Raw genomic sequence first — 20499 nt, forward strand, 5'->3', positions numbered from 1 at the left:
GTGTTGAAATGCTTGGAAGCAGATTTTTGCATGAGGCAGAAATTTGGAGCTTGCTCCTTTCTCTCCAATGACATCGACCCAGCATTGCAGTGCCGCTGGGAACGGTGCACTCTGTTCTTACTCTTGTAGAAAACCAAACACCCAAACAATTGTCGCGTATCAAAAGTGAATTCTACACTGGCTCAATGAAAGTGAGGTAACGGCCTGGCACACGCCAAGTGTGTGAAACCGCCTGATGGCTCACTGCCAGTGACGTGACTAAACGGGGTCACAATGAGCTTGAACTGATTCCTAAATTGAGTTAGAAGCGTTTGTCAAGAATGGAAACTTAAGCCACCAAAACTCTGGGAGACTTGGTGAGAAACCAGAGCAGCATACTTTTGGAGCAACAAGTGGTTCAGGGATGGCTATTAGGCAGGCTTAAAAGCCAATCACAGTAGTCAGGGCAGGAGGTAATAAAGAGACTGCATAATTTTGGTTGGCAGATGGAGAAGGGTTGGGAATGTTGCATACTGGGATCTGACATGGAAAGCAAAGAGAGGCCTACCGTGAAGGTGGTGACTGTGACCGAGAGGCCCCTCTGCTGCTCTCCAACAGAGGGCCATGCTGACTCAGTTTCTTCTTCATAACGCACAAGTCTCCTTTTACTAAAGACTCTGTGGGAGAGGAACAAACATGAGTTGAATATATTTTGGCAGGCTTTGCTGTATGAATGAACTGTGAAATAGGAAAACAAAGAGCTGTCTAGGTCAGGAAAACAAGCGCCACAAAGGAGAGCTTGGGCGGAGGTGACAGCAGCCATTGTTATGCACACCTACGAACGGGGTACCTAACAATGAGATTTGTGCCAAGAGCTTGGCGTGACATCCAACACTTGGGCTTTTCATGTCTCGCCTTTGGCTAAGATCAAGTGTAGTATCTGTTCTTATCAGTTTAATATCTGATATGTCCTCTATATGAGGACTACACATTAAGCAGATTTTGGCATGAGGGGCAGAAATTTGAGCTTGCCCTTTCTCTCCACGCATCGACCTAGCATTGCAGTGCCGCTGGGAACGGTGCATCTGTTCTTACCTTGTAGAAACCAAACAATCAAACAATTGCTTCTGTATCAAAAAGTGAATTCTACACTGGCTCAATGGAACAAGGTAACGGCCTGGCGCACACACAGAACAGAAACTGCCATTTGATGGCTCACTGCTTGTGACGTGACCATGCACGGGGTCACAATGAGCTGAACTGGATCCCAAACTGAGTTAGGAAGCGCTTGTCGAATGAAACTTGCTTTCACTCAAGACCTCCTGGGAGACTTGGTGAGAAACCAGAGTCAGCATTTTGGAGCGAATGTAAGTGGTTCAGGGATGTATTGTTTAGGCAGGCTTAAAAGCCAATCACAGAAGTCAGGCAGGAGGTAATAAAGACGTGTATAATTTGGTTGGCAGATGGGGCGGGTTGGGAATGTTGCATACTGGGATCTGACATGAAAGCAAAGAGAGGCCTACCGTGAAGGTGGTGATCAGACCGAGAGGCTCCTCTGCTGCTCTCCAACAGAGGGCCATGCTGACTCTGGTTTCTCAACGCAAGTCTTTCGCTTTTACTAAAGACTTCCGTGAGAGGAACAAACATGAGTTGAATATATTTTGGCAGGCTTTGCTGTATGGCTGAGCCTTATGAAATTGTGAAAAGTCAAAGAGCTGTCTAGGTCAGAAATCAAGCGCCACAAAGGAGAGCTTGGGAGGTGATAAGTAGCAGCCATTGTTATGCACACCTACGAACGGTACCACAACAAGTGAGATTTGTGCCAAGAGCTTGGCGTGGACATCCAACACTTGGGGCTTATCGCTTCTCGGCCTTTGGCTAAGATCAAGTGTAGTATCTGTTCTTATCAGTTTAATATCTGATATGTCCTCTATATGAGGACTACATATTAAGCAGATTTTGGCATGAGGGGCAGAAATTTGGAGCTTGCCCCTTCTCTCCACGCATCGACCTAGCATTGCAGTGCCGCTGGGAACGGTGCACTGTTCTTACCATAATTTTGTAGAAAACCAAACACTCAAACAATTGTCCGTATCAAAAGTGAATTTACACTGGCTCAATGAAAGTGAGGGACGGCCTGGCCACACAAGGTGTGAAACCTCTGATGGCTCACTGCTTAGTGACGTGACCATGCACGGGGTCACAATGAGCTTGAACTGATTCCAAATTGAGTTAGAGTTGTCAAGAATGGAAACTTGCTTTCACTCAAGACCTTCTGGGAGACTTGGTGAGAAACCAGAGCCAGCATTTTGGAGCGAATGTGGGGTCTAGGGATGTATTGTTTAGGCAGGCTTAAAAGCCAATCACAGTAGTCAGGCAGGAGGTAATAAAGACGTGTATAACTTTGGCTGGCAGATGGGGGGTTGGGAATGTTGCATACTGGGATCTGACATGGAAAGCAAAGAGAGGCCTACCGTGAAGGTGGTGATCAGACCGAGAGGCTCCTCTGCTGCCCTCCAACAGAGGGCCATGCTGACTCTGGTTTCTTTCATAACGCACAAGTCTTTCACCTTTACTAAAGACTTCCGTGGAGAGGAACAAACATGAGTTGAATATATTTTTGGCAGGCTATTGCTACACAAAGTTCTGAAATTGTGAAAGTCAAAGAGCTGTCTAGGGTCAGAAATCAAGCGCTACAAAGGAGAGCTTGGGCGGAGGTGATAAGCAGGTCAGCCATTGTTATGCACACCTACGAACGGGGTACCACAACAAGTGAGATTTGTGCCAAGAGCTTGGCGTGACATCCAACACTTGGGCTTATCGCCAGCCTTTGGCTAAGATCATGTAGTATCTGTTCTTATCAGTTTAATATCTGATATGTCCTATATGAGGACTACATATTAAGCAGATTTGGCATGAGGGGCAGTAATTTGGAGCTTTTCCTTCTCTCCACGCATCGACCTAGCATTGCACCTGGGAACGGTGCACTCTGCTCCTTACCTTGTAGAAAACCAAACACTCAAACAATTGTCGGTATCAAAATGAATTCTACACTGGCATCAATGAAACTGAGGTAACGGCCTGGCACACACAAGTCTGTGAAACCGCTCTGATGGCTCACTGCTTAGTGACGTGACATCATGCGGGTCACAATGAGCTTGAACTGGATTCCAAATTGAGTTAGAAGCGCTTGTCAAGAATGGAAACTTGCTTTCACTCAAGACCTTCTGGGACTTGGTGAGAAACCAGAGTCAGATTTTGGAGCGAATGCAAGTGGTTCAGGATGTATTGTTTAGGCAGGCTTAAAAGCCAATCACAGTAGTCAGGGCAGGAGGCATTAAAGACGTGTATAATTGTTGGCAGATGGGGGCGGGTTGGGAATGTTGCATACTGGGATCTGACATGCGGAAAGCAAAGAGAGGCTACCACCGTGAAGGTGGTGACTCAGACCGAGAGGCTCCTCTGCTGCTTCCAACAGAGGGCCATGCTGACTCTGGTTTCTTCATAACGCACAAGTCTTTCGCCTTTACTAAAGACTTCCGTGGAGAGGAACAAACATGAGTTGAATATATTTTTGGCAGGCTTTGCTGTATGGCTGAGCTTTATGAAATTTGAAAGTCAAAGAGCTGTCTAGGTCAGGAAATCAAGCGCCACAAAGGAGAGCTTGGGCGGAGGTGATAAGCAGCAGCCATTGTTATGCACACCTACGACAACGGGGTACCACAACAAGTGAGATTTGTGCCAAGAGCTTGGCGGACATCCAACCTTGGGGCTTACGCCTCGCCTTTGGCAAGATCAAGTGTAGTATCTGTTCTTATCAGTTTAATATCTGATATGTCTCTATATGAGGACTACATATTAAGCAGATTTTTGGCATGAGGGGCAGAAATTCTGAGCTTGCTCCTTTCTCTCCACGCATCGACCTAGCATTGCAGTGCCGCTGGGAACGGTGCACTCTGTTCTTATTGTAGAAACCAAACACTCAAACAATTGTCGCATCAAAGTGAATTCTACACTAGCTCAATGAAAGTGAGGTAATGCACTGGCACACAAGTGTGTGAAACCGCTCTGATGGCTCACTGTTAGTGACGTGACCGCATCGGTCACAATGAGCTTGAACTGGATTCCAAATTGGTTAGAAGCGTTTGACAAGAATGGAAACTTGCTTTCACCAAGACCTTCTGGGAGACTTGGTAGAGAAACCAGAGTCAGCATTTTGGAGCGAATGTGTGGTTCAGGGATGTATTGTTTAGGCAGGCTTAAAAGCCAATCACAGTAGTCAGGCAGGAGGTAATAAAGACGTGTATAATTTTGGTTGGCAGATGGGGGGCGGTTGGGAATGTTGCAGCACTGGGATCTGACATGGAAAGCAAAGAGAGGTCTACCGTGAAGGTGGTGATCAGACCGAGAGGCTCCTCTGCTGCTCTCCAACAGAGGGCCATGCTGACTCTGGTTTCTTCATAACGCACAAGTCTTTCGCCTTTACTAAAGACTTCCGTGAGGAGGAAACAAACATGAGTTGAATATATTTTTGGCAGGCTTTGCTGTATGGCTGAGCCTTATGAAATTGTGAAAAGTCAAAGAGCTGTCTAGGTCAGGAAATCAAGCGCCACAAAGGAGAGCTTGGGCGTGAGGTGATAAGCAGCAGCCATTGTTATGCACACCTACGAACGGGTACCACAACAAGTGAGATTTGTGCCAAGAGCTTGGCGTGGACATCCAACACTTGGGGCTTATCGCCTCGGCCTTTTGGCTAAGATCAAGTGTAGTATCTGTTCTTATCAGTTTAATATCTGATATGTCCTCTATATGAGGACTACATATTAAGCAGATTTTTGGCATGAGGGGCAGAAATTTGGAGCTTGCTCTTTCTCTCCACGCATCGACCTAGCATTGCAGTGCCGCTTGGGAACGGTGCACTCTGTTCTTACTCTGTAGAAAACCAAACACTCAAACAATTGTCGCATATCAAAAGTGAATTCTACACTGGCTCAATGAAAGTGAGGTAACGGCCTGGCACACACAAGCGTGTGAAACCGCTCTGATGGCTCACTGCTTAGTGACGTGACCATGCACGGGTCACAATGAGCTTGAACTGGATTCCAAATTGAGTTAGAAGCGTTTGTCAAGAATGGAAACTTGCTTTCACTCAACACCTTCTAAACTTGGTGAGAAACCAGAGTCAGCATTTTGGAGCGAATGTAAGTGGTTCAGGGATGTATTGCTTAGGCAGGCTTAAAAGCCAATCACAGTAGTCAGGCAGGAGGTAATAAAGACGTGTATAATTTGCTTGGTACAGATGGGGGCGTGGTTGGGAATGTTGCATACTGGGATCTGACATGCGGAAAGCAAAGAGAGGCCTACCGTGAAGGTGGTGATCAGACTGTAGAGGCTCCTCTGCTGCTCTCCAACAGAGGGCCATGCTGACTCTGGTTCCTTCATAACGCATGTCTTTCGCCTTTACTAAAGACTTCCGTGGAGAGGAACAAACATGAGTTGAATATATTTTTGGCAGGCTTTGCTGTATGGCTGAGCCTTATGAAATTGTGAAAAGTCAAAGAGCTGTCTAGGTCAGAAATCAAGCGCCACAAAGGAGAGCTATAGAGGTGATAAGCAGCAGCCATTGTTATGCACACTCAAACGGGTACGCAACAAGTGAGATTTGTGCCAAGAGCTTGTGACATCCAACACTTGGGGCTTATCGCCGGCCTTTGGCTAAGATTGATTGAGAGACGGAGACAAAGCTTAACAAAGAAGGAACACAATCGACACAAAGATGACCAAGGACCAGACAAGCCCAAAGGTTGGGGTGAGGGTACACGACACGCTTCCAGGTGGAACCAGTGGAGGAACTTATGATCGAGAGACTGGTTCTGCAAAAAGGTCATCATGGAACAACTGAGTCTGAAGGTCGAAGATGTGTACTGTATCCAGTGGAACCAGCCAGAAAGCCTTCGACGTTACACTGGTAAGCGAGGATGTGTTCAAGAGGCCGAAGCCTGCAGAAAGGAGGCTGGGAAAAAGATTCACAGCCGGTTACAAGATCCAGAACCTGGACAGACCAACAGGAACGGTCATTCGTGCACACTTTACAAACCCTTCTGTCACCGACCGAGCACTAGCTGCTTTGGGACAGCACTAGAAACACAGACTAGTTAGGTATCTAAAAGACATGAGGGGATTCTGACAGGAAGAAGGCAGTTTCCAGGTGCTGCTGAACCCGATCCAGGCTGGTCCTGAGACTGAAGCATCCACCCGCTCTTTTCAGCCTTGGTGGGGATCATGGGTTACCTGTTTCCACTTCGCAACCAGCGTTTGTCGGGCGTTGTAGCAGTCTGGCCACAGAGGCAGCGTCCGAGCCTGCCGTACCTGTGGCCAAGGGGGCCATGAGGCCAAGACTGCACGGGGCCCAAGGCCTGTCAGTGATGTGGGGGACTGGGCCATCTGTACCGAACCTTAGCCGCAAGGAGCACTCGCGAACCGAGACGGAAGCTCCGAGATCCAGAAGGTCTGTTTGAACAAAAATGCGCCAAATGGCACCAATACAGGCAGAGCTGTGCAAACGGATCTTTCTAAGGGGAAACAGAGGAAGCCCCCTGAGAAAGGGAGAAACAAACCGGAAGGGCCACTCGGGAGAGCAGCGGCTTCCAGGAGCCCCGTGACACCCAGGGGGATTTCCCCCCATCAACTCCAGGTCCACCTCCACCTCCTACAAGGTCAAGAAGGGGGGAAAGGAGCACCGAGGCTTGGAACGGGGAAGACACCAGGGCTGAGAGAGTAAGGAGGGGGCTGGCAGTAAAAAAACTGCCAAAGGCAACGGGACAGAGGACAGGACCAAGAGAAGGGAGCTGATGGGGGATGGATGGGGGGTAGGGGCAAGGCAAAGAAGGGCTGCAGAGGAGGGAGGACATCAGGAGCGGAAAGGGGCAACACAGGGCTAGGGGAGAGGTGGAGAGGCTATGAGCAGAGCGGGAGGAGATCCAGGTGATCTGGCCTCGCCGAGGTTTGGGGGAAGGAGCTGAGCTACCCAGACTCTGCTCAGACATACCATCCCTTTGGGGAGGATGCAGTAAAGAGGGACCCAACAGGGCCATCAACACCGCCTTAATCCAGTGCTCCTTCTCTGGGGGAAACAGGGATGGACAGTGAGGACCTCTTCTTGCTGTAGGGAGTTTTTTTGGGTGTTTTGCACGTAAAGACTTTAAAAATACAATAATAATGACTGCAGTTAAAATTCTTTCATTAAATGTAAGAGGAATGAGGGACGCAAGTTAAAAGAAGGGTTGTTTATGATTTTGTGGACCAGCTGCATGTACAAATTTGTTTATTGCAGAGGTCCATTTAGACACAAGGGGGATGTTGCAAAATTCTCAAAGGAGTGGACGAAAGGGGACCCAATCTGAGTGGGGGTCCACCTTACAGGTGTCGGGATTCTGTCTGGTGTTAAAGAGATTTAGGGTGGGAGGATGTTTCTCTTACAATTGTTCAAGGCAGGATAATGGGTGCTGACATCACATGGGGACAAGGTCGAGGGTTTTGGTGGTGTATGAACCACAAACTCAGAGGGGAAACGTATTTAGAAATGTTTCAGTTAGGAGAGCCACACCTAGCCACCAATAGGCAGGCAATTGTAGGGGGGATTTCAATGTGCAGTTAGGGAAGGGGGGACACCAGCGATAGTTATATCTCCAACCTGATGGCCAGACACGGCTAGTAGATGGGGGAGGATGGTCAGCCCAATTCCAGATGGTCCTACATGGCGAGTAACCCACGTGAACAAGCGTAACGCCTGACTACGGTTTGTAGAAAAGTCTTGAGTCCGGGGTCAGGTCGACCTGCGCCCTGTGTCTCTTCGACCATGATGGGTTGCTATTTGAGGTGCGCCTGCCCCTGCCTGTTTTCGGGCGTGGGGTACTGGCCCCACAATATTAGTGTAGCAGAGGAAGACAAGTTCAAACAAGGCTCTGAACTGCTTCTCAAAAACCTTCTCAGGACCGAGACCAATGTGTCCTGGGGGTGATGGAGTGGTAAGGAATAAGAAACGGATACAAATGTTTCTAAGTATAAGTACTCAAAAAGGAAGGCAAGTCACCCAACAGGGAGGTGTTTCGCTTACAGCAGCCTCCCAGCTCAAACAAAAAAGGAAACTAAGGCGCACTGTAAATCAGCGAACAGCAGACTCTCAAAGTAAAGCTTAAGGAGGTCTTGAGGAAGAGCCCGGCCTAACCGTTGAAGGCACCGCAAGCCTCCTGAAGCACGAGACATGTTCCGCCGCCTTCTCGCTCCAAACGGGCTGACAGGAAAACACAGGTACAAACCGGGATCAGGGTAGGAAGGTGGTGGTTGCGAAGCAGGTGATGGGTGAGTGCCACTACTGACCAATACCGCACAAGCTCCCAGGAGAGAGGTAGATGTAGGGGGAGGGGGGACTTTCCAGACACTGACCAAGCAGGTGCCGCCGGACATAGCGCAGGCGTTGAGAACCCGCCACCTCGCCAAAGAGCCATGGGAGGTGCCTCTGTAAAATGAATAAGCGAAGGTGCCGGGAATCACGAACTGCAGGAGGCTTTATCCAAGTTCTGGGAGATTCTTTGGCCGGAAGAATAGAATAAGCATGTCCGGGTAATTACTCAGAAGGTGTAACAGGAGGAACTATGACTACAGGAGTGACCTCCTCTGCTTCTAAAAAAGGAGACGGAACCGACCCCGGCAAACTGGGCGGCCACTGACCATGCTGTGTGGATAAGAAGCTTACTAGCAAAGGTCCAAGCTAATAGCTCAGAATGCACAGCCCTTCCACACGCGGGTACATGTGGGACCAAACATGGGTGGCGGGGCGCCGGCGAGATGGAATCAGCCTCACACGCGAGACGCCGCCGCTGGGCGAAAGACAGACACCTGCCACTAACAGAGGTTGCATCTCACCAGCAAAAAGGCCTTTGAGCAGGGTCCACTCAGGCTATATACCAAGGCATTGGAAAGGCTTAGGCTTTACAAGGGGTTTGTCGGATGGTCACAGAACATACAGGTGTGGGGAGCAAAGTGTCAGGCAACGGCCACCTAGGGAAGCTTCCAGGTTGCACTCAGGGGTAACACAGGGAATGCACTCACCGCTGCTCTACATCCTCCACATAGAGCCATGCGGCAGCCATTCGGGCTGAACTCAGAGGTGAAAGGTTTCCCTGGTTCCCGGCAGCAGAGGCCTACGGGGTCAAGCTGTAACAGTATGCTGGATGACACTACACTGCTGCTGGACAGTGACATGCATGCCTGATCCGATCTTTGGAGATTTTCCAGGATTTTTTGGTCGGGGTCTGGAGGACAAACTGGAACCGCCAAGACCTCGGCCAAGTTCTGGGCCGCTGGGAAAGAAAGGACGGACGCACTCGAGTGACTGCCGCGCCTGCACAGACCACTGAAATTACTAGGGTCAGCTTTGAGACAGCCCACAGTGCCACAAAATCACTGAAAAGCGATTTCACAGTCCAGAAGAAGCCAGCGCCCAAGAGCAGGTGCCTGACTTTAATAGGGAAGGTACTTCGGTACTGAAGGCAGACGCCTTGCCATCCCTCCTATATCTGGTATACATATACCCACTGCCAGCTCGCCAGCATGAGGACCTCCCATGCGCCCTGTGTTCTGATTCCTATGGGGTGGTAGACAGGAATATGTGGCCAGGTCTCAGATGCTGGCTGGTACATGAAGCCAGGAGGGAGGAGGGCCACACCTCCCACCATCGAAGCTGGACTGCATTTTTGTTTCATCCTGTGAGAGAACTATCCCTACCGATAGAGCACTCAGGCTACTCCTGAGGCCCCATTCGGTCATAAGCCCAGGGGGTTGGATGGTCTGGAGTTTCAACCTGGCACCCAGGGAAAGAACACAAACAGCTTGCCCAAATCCATGCACAGGTGGCTGGTTAACCCTGAGGCCCTCCGACACAGCCATAAACAAGTAAGCATCACAAGAGCCCTCTACAGAGAGTGGCCAGCAAGAGAAATCACCCAGTGGTGGGGGACCCCACAAAGATTTGAGGGGACACAGCTCACGGGAATTGACAAGGCCCAAAGACGCAAACTGCTGATGTGCCTCTGCACAAATGCTCAGTTATGCGGGAAAACCATGTACCTGGTGAATCTGGTTAGATCCCGCGTCCCCCGGACAACCAAACCAAGAGGAGGAAACGGTCAGGCATACAAGTGGGGACTGTCCAGTGGCAGAATGAGTAGGGAAAAGAAACAGAACGGCTAGGCAGGTGTACAGGATTTTATCTGACCTGGACCAAACCTGAAAGAGGTTTAGGCACAGTGGAATGGTCCTTTAATTTGTCCAAGAGAAGATTATAAGCATAACAAAACAGGAGTATCAGGTCGGACAGGCAAGACCATAAAACAATATTAGGAGACAGTGGGGTGGAAGGGATAATGAGGAGGGTAAGAAGCAGATGTAAAGGGGAACACTGGCAAAGGGACACATTGAGAAGTGGGGGAAACATGCAGCCCTAGAGAGGTGGAAAGGAGGGTTTGGGTGGATATGGTGAAAAAGAGAGGGAACAAGGAGTTCTTTGGACTGTTTTTATTTTTTTCACCTTTTAGTTTCGAAACACGGAATGGGTAGGTTTAAAAAATTAACATTCTATACCTGCAAGGCACATTTGGGGATGAAGGTTGTATTAAGGGATGATCATACGTGATGTCTGATTGTATTGATTTACTTAACCGACAAAGTTTTTGTAATAAAAAAAAAAAAAAAAAATCTGTTCTTATCAGTTTAATATCTGATATGTCCTCTATATGAGGACTACATATTAAGCAGATTTTTGGCATGAGGGGCAGAAATTTGGAGCTTGCTCCTTTCTCTCCACGCATCGACCTAGCATTGCAGTGCCGCTGGGAACGGTGCACTCTGTTCTTACCTTGTAGAAAACCAAACACTCAAACAATTGTCGCATCAAAAGTGAATTTACACTGGCTCAATGAAAGTGAGGGAACGGCCTGGCACACACAAGTGTGTGAAACCGCTCTGATGGCTCACTGCTCAGTGACGTGACCATGCACGGGTCACAATGAGCTTGAACTGGATTCCAAATTGAGTTAGAAGCGCTTTGTCAAGAATGGAAACTTGCTTTCACTCAAGACCTTCTGGGAGACTTGGTGAGAAACCAGAGTCAGCATTTTGGAGCGAATGCAAGTGGTTCAGGGATGTATTGCTTAGGCAGGCTTAAAAGCCAATCACAGTAGTCAAGGCAGGAGGTAATAAAGACGTGTAATTTTGGTTGGCAGATGGGGGCGGGTTGGGAATGTTGCATACTGGGATCTGACATGCGGAAAGCAAAGAGAGGCCTACCGTGAAGGTGGTGATCAGACCGAGAGGCTCCTCTGCTGCTCTCCAACAGAGGGCCATGCTGACTCTGGTTTCTCTTCATAACGCACAAGTCTTTCGCTTTTACTAAAGACTTCCGTGGAGAGGAACAAACATGAGTTGAATATATTTTTGGCAGGCTTTGCTGTATGGCTGAGCCTTATGAAATTGTGAAAAGTCAAAGAGCTGTCTAGGTCAGAAATCAAGCCGCCACAAAGGAGAGCTTGGGCGGAGGTGATAAGCAGCAGCCATTGTTATGCACACCTACGAACGGGTACCACAACAAGTGAGATTTGTGCCAAGAGCTTGGCGTGACATCCAACACTTGGGGCTTATCGCTTCTCGGCCTTTGGCTAAGATCAAGTAGAGTATCTGTTCTATCAGTTTAATATCTGATATGTCCCTCTATATGAGGACTACATATTAAGCAGATTTTTGGCATGAGGGGCAGAAATTTGGAGCTTGCTCCTTTCTCTCCACGCATCGACCTAGCATTGCAGTGCCGCTGGGAACGGTGCACTCTGTTCTTACCTTGTAGAAAACCAAACACTCAAACAATTGTCGCGTATCAAAAGTGAATTCTACACTGGCTCAATGAAACTGAGGTAACGGCCTGGCACACACAAGTGTGTGAAACCGCTCTGATGGCTCACTGCTTAGTGACGTGACCATGAACGGGTCACAATGAGCTTGAACGATTCCAAATTGAGTTAGAAGCGCTTGTCAAGAATGGAAACTTGCTTTCACTCAAGACCTCTGGGAGACTTGGTGAGAAACCAGAGTCAGCATTTTGGAGCGAATGTAAGTGGTTCAGGGATGTATTGCTTAGGCAGGCTTAAAAGCCAATCACAGTAGTCAGGCAGGAGGTAATAAAGACGTGTATAATTTTGGTTGGCAGATGGGGGCGGGTTGGGAATGTTGCATACTGGGATCTGACATGGAAAGCAAAGAGAGGCCTACCGTGAAGGTGGTGACTGTGACCGAGAGGCTCCTCTGCTGCTCTCCAACAGAGGGCCATGCTGACTCTGGTTTCTCTTCATAACGCACAAGTCTTTCGCCTTTTACTAAAGACTTCCGTGGAGAGGAACAAACATGAGTTGAATATATTTTTGGCAGGCTTTGCTGTATGGCTGAGCCTTATGAAATTGTGAAAAGTCAAAGAGCTGTCTAGGTCAGAAATCAAGCGCCACAAAGGAGAGCTTGGGCGGAGGTGATAAGCAGCAGCCATTGTTATGCACACCTACGAACGGGGTACCACAACAAGTGAGATTTGTGCCAAGAGCTTGGCGTGGACATCCAACACTTGGGGCTTATCGCTTCTCGGCCTTTTGGCTAAGATCAAGTGTAGTATCTGTTCTTATCAGTTTAATATCTGATATGTCCTCTATATGAGGACTACATATTAAGCAGATTTTTGGCATGAGGGGCAGAAATTTGGAGCTTGCTCCTTTCTCTCCACGCATCGACCTAGCATTGCAGTGCCGCTGGGAACGGTGCACTCTGTTCTTACCTTGTAGAAAACCAAACACTCAAACAATTGTCGCGTATCAAAAGTGAATTCTACACTGGCTCAATGAAAGTGAGGTAACGGCCTGGCACACACAAGTGTGTGAAACCGCTCTGATGGCTCACTGCTTTGTGACGTGACCATGCACGGGGTCACAATGAGCTTGAACTGGATTCCAAATTGAGTTAGAAGCGTTTTGTCAAGAATGGAAACTTGCTTTCACCAAGACCTTCTGGGAGACTTGGTGAGAAACCAGAGTCAGCATTTTGGAGCGAATGTAAGTGGTTCAGGGATGTATTGCTTAGGCAGGCTTAAAAGCCAATCACAGTAGTCAGGGCAGGAGGTAATAAAGACGTGTATAATTTTGGTTCCAGATGGGCGGGTTGGGAATGTTGCATACTGGGATCTGACAGTGGAAAGCAAAGAGAGGCCTACCGTGAAGGTGGTGATGAGACCGAGAGGCTCCTCTGCTGCTCTCCAACAGAGGGCCATGCTGACTCTGGTTTCTCTTCATAACGCACAAGTCTTTCGCCTTTACTAAAGACTTCCGTGGAGAGGAACAAACATGAGTTGAATATATTTTTGCAGGCTTTGCTGTATGGCTGAGCCTTATGAAATTGTGAAAAGTCAAAGAGCTGTCTAGGCTGAGAAATCAAGCGCCACAAAGGAGAGCTTGGGCGGAGGTATAAGCAGCAGCCATTGTTATGCACACCTACGAACGGGGTACCACAACAAGTGAGATTTGTGCCAAGAGCTTGGCGTGACATCCAACACTTGGGGCTTATCGCCTCGGCCTTTGGCTAAGATCATGTAGTATCTGTTCTTATCAGTTTAATATCTGATATGTCCTCTATATGAGGACTACATATTAAGCAGATTTTTGGCATGAGGGGCAGAAATTTGGAGCCTTCTTTCTCTCCACGCATCGACCTAGCATTGCAGTGTCAGCTGGGAACGGTGCACTCTGTTCTTACCTTGTAGAAAACCAAACACTCAAACAATTGTCGCGTATCAAAAGTGAATTCTACACTGGCTCAATGAAACTGAGGTAACGGCCTGGCACACACAAGTGTGTGAAACCGCTCTGATGGCTCACTGCTTAGTGACGTGACCATGCACGGGTCACAATGAGCTTGAACTGGATTCCAAATTGAGTTAGAAGCGTTTGTCAAGAATGGAAACTTGCTTTCACTCAAGACCTTCTGGGAGACTTGGTGAGAAACCAGAGTCAGCATTTTGGAGCGAATGTAAGTGGTTCAGGGATGTATTGCTTAGGCAGGCTTAAAAGCCAATCACAGTAGTCAGGCAGGAGGTAATAAAGACGTGTATAATTTTGGTTGGCAGATGGGGGTGGTTGGGAATGTTGCATACTGGGATCTGACATGGAAAGCAAAGAGAGGCCTACCGTGAAGGTGGTCACTGTGACCGAGAGGCTCCTCTGCTGCTCTCCAACAGAGGGCCATGCTGACTCTGGTCTCTCTTCATAACGCACGTCTTTCGCCTTTACTAAAGACTTCCGTGGAGAGGAACAAACATGAGTTGAATATATTTTGGCAGGCTTTGCTGTATGGCTGAGCCTTATGAAATTGTGAAAAGTCAAAGAGCTGTCTAGGTCAGAAATCAAGCGCCACAAAGGAGAGCTTGGGCGGAGGTGATAAGCAGCAGCCATTGTTATGCACACCTACGAACGGGGTACCACAACAAGTGAGATTTGTGCCAAGAGCTTGGCGTGGACATCCAACACTTGGGGCTTATCGCTCGCGGCCTTTTGGCTAAGATCAAGTGTAGTATCTGTTCTTATCAGTTTAATATCTGATATGTCCTCTATATGAGGACTACATATTAAGCAGATTTTTGGCATGAGGGGCAGAAATTTGAGCTTGCTCTTTCTCTCCACGCATCGACCTAGCATTGCAGTGCCGCTGGGAACGGTGCACTCTGTTCTTACCTTGTAGAAAACCAAACACTCAAACAATTGTCGCGTATCAAAAGTGAATTCTACACTGGCTCAATGAAACTGAGGTAACGGCCTGGCACACAACGTGTGAAACCGCTCTGATGGCTCACCGTTTAGTGACGTGACTATGCCAGGGTCACAATGAGCTTGAACTGGATTCCAAATTGAGTTAGAAGCGTTTGTCAAGAATGGAAACTTGCTTTCACTCAAGACCTTCTGGGAGACTTGGTGAGAAACCAGAGTCAGCATTTTGGAGCGAATGTAAGTGGTTCAGGGATGTATTGCTTAGGCAGGCTTAAAAGCCAATCACAGTAGTCAGGGCAGGAGGTAATAAAGACGTGTATAATTTTGGTTGGCAGATGGGGGGGGTTGGGAATGTTGCATACTGGGATCTGACATGGGAAAGGCAGAGAGGCCTACCGTGAAGGTGGTGATCAGACTGAGAGGCTCCTCTGCTGCTCTCCAACAGAGGGCCATGCTGACTCTGGTTTCTCTTCATAACGCACAAGTCTTTCGCCTTTACTAAAGACTTCCGTGGAGAGGAACAAACATGAGTTGAATATATTTTTGGCAGGCTTTGCTGTATGGCTGAGCCTTATGAAATTGTGAAAAGTCAAAGAGCTGTCTAGGTCAGAAATCAAGCGCCACAAAGGAGAGCTTGGGCGGAGGTGATAAGCAGCAGCCATTGTTATGCACACCTACGAACGGGTACCACAACAAGTGAGATTTGTGCCAAGAGCTTGGCGTGGACATCCAACACTTGGGGCTTATCGCTCTCGGCCTTTTGGCTAAGATCATGTAGTATCTGTTCTTATCAGTTTAATATCTGATATGTCCTCTATATGAGGACTACATATTAAGCAGATTTTTGGCATGAGGGGCAGAAATTTGAGCTTGTTCTTTCTCTCCACGCATCGACCTAGCATTGCAGTGCCGCTGGGAACGGTGCACTCTGTTCTTACCTTGTAGAAAACCAAACACTCAAACAATTGTCGCGTATCAAAAGTGAATTCTACACTGGCTCAATGAAACTGAGGTAACGGCCTGGCACACACAAGTGTGTGAAACCGCTCTGATGGCTCACTGTTTGTGACGTGACCATGCACGGGGTCACAATGAGCTTGAACTGGATTCCAAATTGAGTTAGGCGTTTGTCAAGAATGGAAACTTGCTTTCACTCAAGACCTTCTGGGAGACTTGGTGAGAAACCAGAGTCAGCATTTTGGAGCGAATGTAAGTGGTTCAGGGATGTATTGCTTAGGCAGGCTTAAAAGCCAATCACAGTAGTCAGGGCAGGAGGTAATAAAGACGTGTATAATTTTGTTGGCAGATGGGGCGGGTTGGGAATGTTGCATACTGGGATCTGACATCGGAAAGCAAAGAGAGGCCTACCGTGAAGGTGGTGATCAGACCGAGAGGCTCCTCTGCTGCTCTCCAACAGAGGGCCATGCTGACTCTGGTTTCTTCATAACGCACAAGTCTTTCGCCTTTACTAAAGACTTCCGTGAGAGGAACAAACATGAGTTGAATATATTTTGGCAGGCTTTGCTGTATGGCTGAGCCTTATGAAATTGTGAAAAGTCAAAGAGCTGTCTAGGTCAGAAATCAAGCGCCACAAAGGAGAGCTTAGGAGGTGATGAGCAGCAGCCATTGTTATGCACACCTACGAACGGGGTACCACAACAAGTGAGATTTGTGCCAAGAGCTTGGCGTGACATCCAACACTTGGGGCTTATCGCCTCGGCCTTTGGCTAAGATCAAGTGTAGTATCTGTTCTTATCAGTTTAATATCTGATATGTCCTCTATATGAGGACTACATATTAAGCAGATTTTTGGCATGAGGGGCGGAAATTTGGAGCTTGCTCCTTTTCTCCACGCATCGACCTAGCATTGCAGTGCAGCTGGGAACGGTGCACTCTGTTCTACCTTGTAGAAAACCAAACACTCAAACAATTGTCGCGTATCAAAAGTGAATTCTACACTGGCTCAATGAAAGTGAGGTAACGGCCTGGCACACACAAGTGTGTGAAACCGCTCTGATGGCTCACTGCTTAGTGACGTGACCATGCACGGGTCACAATGAGCTTGAACTGGATTCCAAATTGAGTTAGAAGCGTTTGTCAAGAATGGAAACTTGCTTTCACTCAAGACCTTCTGGGAGACTTGGTGAGAAACCAGAGTCAGCATTTTGGAGCGAATGTAAGTGGTTCAGGGATGTATTGCTTAGGCAGGCTTAAAAGCCAATCACAGTAGTCAGGCAGGAGGTAATAAAGACGTGTATAAATTTGGTTGGCAGATGGGGGCGGGTTGGGAATGTTGCATACTGGGATCTGACATGGAAAGCAAAGAGAGGCCTACCGTGAAGGTGGTGACAGACCGAGAGGTCCTCTGCTGCTCTCCAACAGAGGGCCATGCTGACTCTGGTTTCTCTTCATAACGCAAGTCTTTCGCCTTTACTAAAGACTTCCGTGAGAGGAACAAACATGAGTTGAATATATTTTTGGCAGGCTTTGCTGTATGGCTGAGCTTTATGAAATTGTGAAAAGTCAAAGAGCTGTCTAGGTCAGAAATCAAGCGCTACAAAGGAGAGCTTGGGCGGAGGTGATAAGCAGCAGCCATTGTTATGCACACCTACGAACGGTACCACAACAAGTGAGATTTGTGCCAAGAGCTTGGTGGACATCCAACACTTGGGGCTTATCGCTTCTGCCTTTGGCTAAGATCAAGTGTAGTATCTGTTCTTATCAGTTTAATATCTGATATGTCCTCATATATGAGGACTACATATTAAGCAGATTTTTGGCATGAGGGGCAGAAATTTGAGCTTGCTCCTTTCTCTCCACGCATCGACCTAGCATTGCAGTGCCGCTGGGAACGGTGCACCTGTTCTTACCTTGTAGAAAACCAAACACTCAAACAATTGTCGCGTATCAAAAGTGAATTCTACACTGGCTCAATGAAACTGAGGTAACGGCCTGGCACACACAAGTGTGAAACCGCTCTGATGGCTCACTGCTTAGTGACGTGACCATGCACGGGTCACAATGAGCTTGAACTGGATTCCAAATTGAGTTAGAAGCGCTTGTCAAGAATGGAAACTTGCTTTCACTCAAGACCTTCTGGGAGACTTGGTGAGAAACCAGAGTCAGCATTTTGGAGCGAATGTAAGTGGTTCAGGGATGTATTGCTTAGGCAGGCTTAAAAGCCAATCACAGTAGTCAGGGCAGGAGGTAATAAAGACGTGTATAATTTTGGTTGGCAGATGGGGCGGGTTGGGAATGTTGCATACTGGGATCTGACATGGAAAGCAAAGAGAGGCCTACCGTGAAGGTGGTGATCTGGACCAGAGTCCTCTGCTGCTCTCCAACAGAGGGCCATGCTGACTCTGGTTTCTCTTCATAACGCAAAGTCTTTCGCCTTTACTAAAGACTTCCGTGGAGAGGAACAAACATGAGTTGAATATATTTTTGGCAGGCTTTGCTGTATGGCTGAGCCTTATGAAATTGTGAAAAGTCAAAGAGCTGTCTGGTCAGTCAGAAATCAAGCGCCACAAAGGAGAGCTTGGGCGGAGGTGATAAGCAGCAGCCATTGTTATGCACACCTACGAACGGGTACCACAACAAGTGAGATTTGTGCCAAGAGCTTGGCGTGGACATCCAACACTTGGGCTTATCGCTCGGCCTTTCACATAAGACTTATAGTATCTGTTCTTATCAGTTTAATATCTGATATGTCCCTATATGAGGACTACATATTAAGCAGATTTTTGGCATGAGGGGCAGAAATTTGGAGCTTGCTCTTCTCTCCACGCATCGACCTAGCATTGCAGTGTCGCTTGGGAACGGTGCACTCTGTTCTTACCTTGTAGAAACCAAACACTCAAACAATTGTCGCGTATCAAAAGTGAATCTACACTGGCTCAATGAAAGTGAGGTAACGGCCTGGCACACACAAGTGTGTGAAACCCTCTGATGGCTCACTGCTTAGTGACGTGACCATGCACGGGTCACAATGAGCTTGAACTGGATTCCAAATTGAGTTAGAAGCGTTTGTCAAGAATGGAAACTTGCTTTCACTCAAGACCTTCTGGGAGACTTGGTGAGAAACCAGAGTCAGCATTTTGGAGCGAATGTAAGTGGTTCAGGGATGTATTGCTTAGGCAGGCTTAAAAGCCAATCACAGTAGTCAGGGCAGGAGGTAATAAAGACGTGTATAATTTTGGTTGGCAGATGGGGGCTGGTTGGGAATGTTGCATACTGGGATCTGACATGCGGAAAGCAAAGAGAGGCCTACCGTGAAGGTGGTGATCAGACCGAGAGGCTCCTCTGCTGCTCTCCAACAGAGGGCCATGCTGACTCTGGTTTCTTCTTCATAACGCACAAGTCTTTCGCTTTACTAAAGACTCTGGAGAGGAACAAACATGAGTTGAATATATTTTTGGCAGGCTTTGCTGTATGGCTGAGCCTTATGAAATTGTGAAAAGTCAAAGAGCTGTCTAGGTCAGAAATCAAGCGCCACAAAGGAGAGCTTGGGCGGAGGTGATAAGCAGCAGCCATTGTTATGCACACCTACGAACGGGGTACCACAACAAGTGAGATTTGTGCCAAGAGCTTGGCTGACATCCAACACTTGGGGCTTATCGCTCTCGGCCTTTGGCTAAGATCAAGTGTAGTATCTGTTCTTATCAGTTTTATCTGATATGTCCTCTATATGAGGACTACATATTAAGCAGATTTTTGGCATGAGGGGCAGAAATTGGAGCTTGCCCTTTCTCTCCACGCATCGACCTAGCATTGCAGTGCCGCTGGGAACGGTGCACTTGTTCTTACCTTTGTAGAAAACCAAACACTCAAACAATTGTCGCGTATCAAAAGTGAATTCTACACTGGCTCAATGAAACTGAGGTAACGGCCTGGCACACACAAGTGTGTGAAACCGCTCTGATGGCTCACTGCTTAGTGACGGACCATGCACGGGTCACAATGAGCTTGAACTGGATTCCAAATTGAGTTAGAAGCGCTTGTCAAGAATGGAAACTTGCTTTCACTCAAGACCTTCTGGGAGACTTGTGAGAAACCAGAGTCAGCATTTTGGAGCGAATGTAAGTGGTTCAGGGATGTATTGCTTAGGCAGGCTTAAAAGCCAATCACAGTAGTCAGGGCAGGAGGTAACAAAGACGTGTATAATTTTGGTTGGCAGATGGGGCGGCTGGAAATGTTGCATACTGGGATCTGACATGCGGAAAGCAAAGAGAGGCCTACCGTGAAGGTGGTGATCATGATCGAGAGGCTCCTCTGCTGCTCTCCAACAGAGGGCCATGCTGACTCTGGTTTCTTCATAACGCACAAGTCTTTCGCCTTTACTAAAGACTTCCGTGGAGAGGAACAAACATGAGTTGAATATATTTTGGCAGGCTTTGCTGTATGGCTGAGCCTTATGAAATTGTGAAAAGTCAAAGAGCTGTCTAGGTCAGAAATCAAGCGCCACAAAGGAGAGCTTGGGCGGAGGTGATAAGCAGCAGCCATTGTTATGCACACTCTACGAACGGGTACCACAACAAGTGAGATTTGTGCCAAGAGCTTGGAGGGACATCCAACACTTGGGGCTTATCGCCTCGGCCTTTTGGCTAAGATCAAGTGTAGTATCTGTTCTTATCAGTTTAATATCTGATATGTCCTCTATATGAGGACTACA

General features: G+C 47.8%; 26 non-coding genes and 5 pseudogenes across 26 annotated transcripts; all 31 read left to right on the top strand.

Moving 5' to 3' along the window:
• The first annotated feature begins 881 nt into the window (after positions 1–881).
• Positions 882–1069, top strand: LOC124852863. The gene has a single exon (XR_007033284.1). It is a non-coding gene; the product is annotated as a U2 spliceosomal RNA (small nuclear RNA).
• A 492-nt stretch (positions 1070–1561) lies between these two features.
• LOC124854043 lies at positions 1562–1664 on the top strand (annotated as a pseudogene).
• A 174-nt stretch (positions 1665–1838) lies between these two features.
• LOC124854249 lies at positions 1839–2027 on the top strand. The gene has a single exon (XR_007034493.1). It is a non-coding gene; the product is annotated as a U2 spliceosomal RNA (small nuclear RNA).
• A 485-nt stretch (positions 2028–2512) lies between these two features.
• Positions 2513–2626, top strand: LOC124853863. The gene has a single exon (XR_007034195.1). It is a non-coding gene; the product is annotated as a U5 spliceosomal RNA (small nuclear RNA).
• Positions 2627–2796: 170 nt separating this feature from the next.
• On the top strand, positions 2797–2972 carry LOC124853083 (annotated as a pseudogene).
• Positions 2973–3467: 495 nt separating this feature from the next.
• Positions 3468–3577, top strand: LOC124853696. Its single transcript, XR_007034035.1, has one exon. It is a non-coding gene; the product is annotated as a U5 spliceosomal RNA (small nuclear RNA).
• A 174-nt stretch (positions 3578–3751) lies between these two features.
• On the top strand, positions 3752–3939 carry LOC124852925. The gene has a single exon (XR_007033342.1). It is a non-coding gene; the product is annotated as a U2 spliceosomal RNA (small nuclear RNA).
• Positions 3940–4423: 484 nt separating this feature from the next.
• On the top strand, positions 4424–4534 carry LOC124853773. Its single transcript, XR_007034112.1, has one exon. It is a non-coding gene; the product is annotated as a U5 spliceosomal RNA (small nuclear RNA).
• A 178-nt stretch (positions 4535–4712) lies between these two features.
• Positions 4713–4904, top strand: LOC124854331. Its single transcript, XR_007034575.1, has one exon. It is a non-coding gene; the product is annotated as a U2 spliceosomal RNA (small nuclear RNA).
• Positions 4905–5403: 499 nt separating this feature from the next.
• Positions 5404–5511, top strand: LOC124853964 (annotated as a pseudogene).
• A 5191-nt stretch (positions 5512–10702) lies between these two features.
• On the top strand, positions 10703–10888 carry LOC124853025. The gene has a single exon (XR_007033435.1). It is a non-coding gene; the product is annotated as a U2 spliceosomal RNA (small nuclear RNA).
• Positions 10889–11384: 496 nt separating this feature from the next.
• Positions 11385–11496, top strand: LOC124853444. Its single transcript, XR_007033787.1, has one exon. It is a non-coding gene; the product is annotated as a U5 spliceosomal RNA (small nuclear RNA).
• A 178-nt stretch (positions 11497–11674) lies between these two features.
• Positions 11675–11865, top strand: LOC124852769. Its single transcript, XR_007033192.1, has one exon. It is a non-coding gene; the product is annotated as a U2 spliceosomal RNA (small nuclear RNA).
• A 495-nt stretch (positions 11866–12360) lies between these two features.
• Positions 12361–12473, top strand: LOC124853160. Its single transcript, XR_007033503.1, has one exon. It is a non-coding gene; the product is annotated as a U5 spliceosomal RNA (small nuclear RNA).
• A 179-nt stretch (positions 12474–12652) lies between these two features.
• On the top strand, positions 12653–12844 carry LOC124852790. Its single transcript, XR_007033213.1, has one exon. It is a non-coding gene; the product is annotated as a U2 spliceosomal RNA (small nuclear RNA).
• Positions 12845–13341: 497 nt separating this feature from the next.
• On the top strand, positions 13342–13455 carry LOC124853461. Its single transcript, XR_007033804.1, has one exon. It is a non-coding gene; the product is annotated as a U5 spliceosomal RNA (small nuclear RNA).
• Positions 13456–13628: 173 nt separating this feature from the next.
• Positions 13629–13815, top strand: LOC124852970. The gene has a single exon (XR_007033385.1). It is a non-coding gene; the product is annotated as a U2 spliceosomal RNA (small nuclear RNA).
• A 497-nt stretch (positions 13816–14312) lies between these two features.
• On the top strand, positions 14313–14421 carry LOC124853911. The gene has a single exon (XR_007034235.1). It is a non-coding gene; the product is annotated as a U5 spliceosomal RNA (small nuclear RNA).
• Positions 14422–14598: 177 nt separating this feature from the next.
• LOC124854318 lies at positions 14599–14789 on the top strand. Its single transcript, XR_007034562.1, has one exon. It is a non-coding gene; the product is annotated as a U2 spliceosomal RNA (small nuclear RNA).
• A 494-nt stretch (positions 14790–15283) lies between these two features.
• LOC124853394 lies at positions 15284–15395 on the top strand. Its single transcript, XR_007033737.1, has one exon. It is a non-coding gene; the product is annotated as a U5 spliceosomal RNA (small nuclear RNA).
• Positions 15396–15571: 176 nt separating this feature from the next.
• On the top strand, positions 15572–15760 carry LOC124852748. The gene has a single exon (XR_007033171.1). It is a non-coding gene; the product is annotated as a U2 spliceosomal RNA (small nuclear RNA).
• A 495-nt stretch (positions 15761–16255) lies between these two features.
• Positions 16256–16363, top strand: LOC124853877 (annotated as a pseudogene).
• A 173-nt stretch (positions 16364–16536) lies between these two features.
• Positions 16537–16726, top strand: LOC124854393. Its single transcript, XR_007034637.1, has one exon. It is a non-coding gene; the product is annotated as a U2 spliceosomal RNA (small nuclear RNA).
• A 494-nt stretch (positions 16727–17220) lies between these two features.
• On the top strand, positions 17221–17329 carry LOC124853860. The gene has a single exon (XR_007034192.1). It is a non-coding gene; the product is annotated as a U5 spliceosomal RNA (small nuclear RNA).
• Positions 17330–17504: 175 nt separating this feature from the next.
• LOC124852702 lies at positions 17505–17693 on the top strand. Its single transcript, XR_007033125.1, has one exon. It is a non-coding gene; the product is annotated as a U2 spliceosomal RNA (small nuclear RNA).
• A 492-nt stretch (positions 17694–18185) lies between these two features.
• LOC124853632 lies at positions 18186–18296 on the top strand. Its single transcript, XR_007033972.1, has one exon. It is a non-coding gene; the product is annotated as a U5 spliceosomal RNA (small nuclear RNA).
• Positions 18297–18476: 180 nt separating this feature from the next.
• Positions 18477–18660, top strand: LOC124853068. Its single transcript, XR_007033464.1, has one exon. It is a non-coding gene; the product is annotated as a U2 spliceosomal RNA (small nuclear RNA).
• A 497-nt stretch (positions 18661–19157) lies between these two features.
• LOC124854015 lies at positions 19158–19266 on the top strand. Its single transcript, XR_007034302.1, has one exon. It is a non-coding gene; the product is annotated as a U5 spliceosomal RNA (small nuclear RNA).
• Positions 19267–19441: 175 nt separating this feature from the next.
• LOC124852798 lies at positions 19442–19629 on the top strand. Its single transcript, XR_007033221.1, has one exon. It is a non-coding gene; the product is annotated as a U2 spliceosomal RNA (small nuclear RNA).
• Positions 19630–20126: 497 nt separating this feature from the next.
• Positions 20127–20235, top strand: LOC124853803. The gene has a single exon (XR_007034142.1). It is a non-coding gene; the product is annotated as a U5 spliceosomal RNA (small nuclear RNA).
• A 176-nt stretch (positions 20236–20411) lies between these two features.
• LOC124853085 lies at positions 20412–20499 on the top strand (annotated as a pseudogene).

This window comes from Hippoglossus stenolepis, chromosome 10, assembly GCF_022539355.2.
Source record: "Hippoglossus stenolepis isolate QCI-W04-F060 chromosome 10, HSTE1.2, whole genome shotgun sequence".
NCBI classification, from domain to species: Eukaryota; Metazoa; Chordata; class Actinopteri; order Pleuronectiformes; family Pleuronectidae; genus Hippoglossus; species Hippoglossus stenolepis.